The sequence below is a fragment of the Durio zibethinus genome, unplaced genomic scaffold (assembly GCF_047325235.1).
Source record: "Durio zibethinus cultivar Kanyao isolate XHJ-2024 unplaced genomic scaffold, ASM4732523v1 HiC_scaffold_238, whole genome shotgun sequence".
In the NCBI taxonomy this organism is placed as follows: domain Eukaryota; kingdom Viridiplantae; phylum Streptophyta; class Magnoliopsida; order Malvales; family Malvaceae; genus Durio; species Durio zibethinus.
In genome coordinates, this window is record NW_028322861.1 from 26,760 (window position 1) to 31,044 (window position 4,285).

The 4,285-nt window shown below is 26.1% G+C and overlaps 1 non-coding gene across 1 annotated transcript; it reads right to left on the minus strand.

The window, feature by feature from the left end:
- Positions 1-3,618: 3,618 nt before the first annotated feature.
- Positions 3,619-3,705, minus strand: TRNAS-GGA (transfer RNA serine (anticodon GGA)). The gene has a single exon. It is a non-coding gene; the product is annotated as a tRNA-Ser (tRNA).
- Positions 3,706-4,285: the final 580 nt, after the last annotated feature.

Sequence of the window (4,285 nt, forward strand, 5' to 3'; positions counted from 1 at the left end):
CGAGTCGTCTTTTTTGGTTTTTCATTAGTATACCTATTTATTTTATATTTTATATAGGTATATCTTGCATCCTTTCTGGAGTTTCGATATAAGGATTCCTTTACCAACAGTCAACCCCATTTGTTAGAATAGCTTCCATTGAGTCTCTGCACCTATCCCTTTTTTATTATTCTCGCTTGTTGAACCTTTGTTTATTTTCGTAAAATAATAGGATTTGGCTCAGGATTGCCCATTTTTCATTCCGGGGTTTCTCTGAATTTGAAAGTTATCACTTAGTAGGTTTCCATACCAAGGCTCAATCCAATCCAATTAAGTCCGTAGCGTCTACCAATTTCGCCATATCCCCTTTGTGTCTTGAGATTAGGATCTCATTAGGATGCACTTCCTTCCCCCTTTCTCCTTCCCTTCCTTTCCCCTTTCTTTCATTTATTTATTTTCTTTCTTTTTATGCGAAAACCGTTGAATTTAGTATTGAATTTAGTAGATATAGATACTGATTCTTATATCGAAGGGTCTTTACCTATTTTATTTCTTGTTTGTTTATCTTCTTTCGTCTCTATCGGAGACCCGTATTTATTTGGTCCAATCAGAAAATATTTTATCATTTCTGTATTCGCAATTCAATATAGATGGATATTCCATAACATATATATGCCCCCCTTACTCTCAGTTTTCTCAGGCAATTTACTCGAACGGTCGATTTTTTTTTTTTTTTTCGTCTTAGCTTCCGCCTTTATGAATGAAAACAAAAGAAAGGAGTCTCTCATCTCTCATTATGATCTGGATTTCATTTCTATGGGTTGCATCTTTTCTTTTTTCTTTAATTTTATTTTTATTCTTATTCTTTTATTAGACTATCCTATATAACCATAATAAGATAACTAAAAAAATAAAAATAAAAATGAAAATTGAATTTATTCATTATTAAAATTTATTCATTTTAAAATTTATTCATTATTAATTATTTATTTTCTAGTATAATAGCATAATAGCTAGAACTAATTATTCCATTCATTTCTATTTCGACTTCGAAGATAATTCGAATTAGTTAGTCTAAAAAACAAAGTTTCATTCTAATTATTTAGACTTATAACGTATCATTTATATAATGATAATATATATATAAATTATATATAAATATAAATTATATATAAATGCATAAAAATATTTTCACTATAATTATCTAATTATTAGACTCTATTTATAATTCTAAACTAAATATAAATAAATTAAATATATATTAAATCTATATTAAATATAAATAAATATTAAATATAAATAAATTAAATCTATATTAAATCTATCTATCTATATTAAAATTAAATCTATCTATTAAATTAAATCTATATCTATATCTATATAAAAAAAAAAAATTATATATAATTTAAATGTAAAATATACTAAAAATATACTAAAAAATACTAAAAATATAAAATAAAAAATATAGTAATATTATACTTAGTATACTAATATTATACTAATATATATATAATACTAAATTATATATATAATACTAAATAGAATATAATACTAAATAGAATAGAATACTAAATAGAATAGACTAATAGAATAAAGATAACATATAATAAAATAAATATAAAATAAAAATATATAATATAGAGATAAATAATAAATAATTATAAAAATTATAAATATATTTATAATTTATTTTTATAATTTTTATAATTATAATAAAATTAGAATTAAATTATAATAATATTATTATAATTTAATATTATTAAATATAATGTTATTAAATATTAATATGATTAAATTAAAATATGATTAAATTAAAATATCATTTTTAATATGATTAAAATATAATCAAATAGAATGATTAAAATATAATCAAATAGAATTATATTATTCTATTCTTAATTATTATATTCTATCAATATTAGATTGAATATTAGATTGAATCTACCATTATTATATATTATTATATATTATTATATATCATTATATTAAATATGATTATATTAAATATGGCATAAATTATGTATGGCATAAATATGGCATTTAAAATTTAAAATTCTAGTTTTTCTAAATTCTAGTCTATAATTCATATTAATAATTCATAGTAATTATGAATAACTAATAGATAGTTAATAGATAAGATCGTAATAGTTTGCTGAATTCCTATGGATACAAAATTTCTATTATTTGAGCCCGCTTAGCTCAGAGGTTAGAGCATCGCATTTGTAATGCGATGGTCATCGGTTCGATTCCGATAGCCGGCTTTCTCTATTTGTTTGCTTTTTTACTTTTTTACATGATTGATAATGTTTTTTTGAAATCAAAGAACATTGAAAAAGCTTTTTCCCCTTTTCTTTCCAAAGGTCAACGATCCGTTTATTATGTCGTAGAAACTTTCAATTAGGAATAAAATTGGAGGAGTTAGATCTTTGCAGAATAAATCAAGAAAAAAAAAAAGGAAACTTTTTTTGGTTTAATTTTTAGATTTTAATTTTTATATTTTATATTTAATATATATTTTATATTTAATATATTTATATATTATATATATTTTATTTTAATTTCTATTTTTTGTATACATTATATACAATATACATTATATACAATACAAAAAAGTATGGATATTGATCCAATTCATCTCATTAATATTTGTAGTACAATCCTTCAGTCGATTTCGCTTCATTTAGTTCAGTTTTAATTTAGGTTTATGAAATTTCAATAAAATTCAAATTAATAAGGAGTCTTTATGTCGCGTTACCGAGGGCCTCGTTTCAAAAAAATACGCCGTCTGGGGGCTTTACCGGGACTAACTAGTAAAAGTCCTAGAGCCGGAAGCGATCTTAGAAACCGATCGCGCTCCGGTAAAAAATCTCAATATCGTATTCGTTTAGAAGAAAAACAAAAATTGCGTTTTCATTATGGCCTTACAGAACGACAATTACTTAAATACGTTCGTATTGCCAGAAAAGCAAAAGGGTCAACAGGTCAGGTTTTACTACAATTACTTGAAATGCGTTTGGATAACATCCTTTTTCGATTAGGTATGGCTTCAACTATTCCTCAAGCCCGCCAATTAGTTAACCATAGACATATTTTAGTTAATGGTCGTACAGTAGATATACCAAGTTATCGCTGCAAACCCCGAGATATTATTTCAGCGAGGGATGAACAAAAATCTAGAACTCTGATTCAAAATTATCTTGATTCATCCACCCATGAGGAATTACCAAAGCATTTGACCCTTCACACATTACAATATAAAGGATTAGTCAATCAAATAATAGATAGGAAATGGGTCGGTTTGAAAATAAATGAATTGCTTGTCGTAGAATATTATTCTCGTCAGACTTAAACCTAACTAAAATAACAAAACAAGGGTTCTGCTCCCTTTTCACCTGAGTTAAGGTTAAGTAAAGGAAGACAGGGTAAGGGATTTGATTCGGAAATTTTATTTTTCTCCTATTCATGTATGATAGATCCGTAGGTAGATTTTCATCCCCTGTACGCTATTTTACGTATTCCGTATTAAAAAGAAATTGGGAATAGAGAATCTATATCAAAGAAGGGTCTAACTCTTTAGTATCTGTTCTTATTTGATTTGATACATTGTAGTCAGTTACATTGGCGAATTAGGTGAAGGTGCGGAAAGAGAGGGATTCGAACCCTCGGTAAACAAAAGTCTACATAGCAGTTCCAATGCTACGCCTTGAACCACTCGGCCATCTCTCCTACATAATTATTATGGCCGATAACCCGAGCGAATAGCGAGTTATTCATATTAGATTGTTCGAGAGGTACGAACAATATCAATTCTAACTAGAAAACTAGCTATAAAAATAGAAAACTTTTCATCACTTTTTTCAGCACTTTTTCTTTAGCCTCCCGACTCGAAGAAATTTTTTTGTGAGGGGGCTGTTAAAAATAAATAATATAATACGATAAACATATACCATATATATCTATTCATGTTTGCGAAAAAGGCACTCCCATCTTTTTTCTGATATTTCTACCGGACTGGATTAAATCAATGAATTGAAACGAATCAAATCAATCGATTGGTTTTTTTTTTTTAGACTATGCTTAATGGATATTTTTAGTTCATAATTCTCTTTAGACTCTAATTCCCCATTTCTATAAGAATTCTAAAATTCTTTTCCAGTTTTAGATCTCTCAACAACAACCTCTTACTCTGTAAATCTATTACAAATTCATAAATCCTCTAAGGGATTTTTATATTTGATTATATGTTGTATACCTGCTATGCACAAAACACAAAAAAGGGCAGTTATTTTATTTTCATCATAGAACG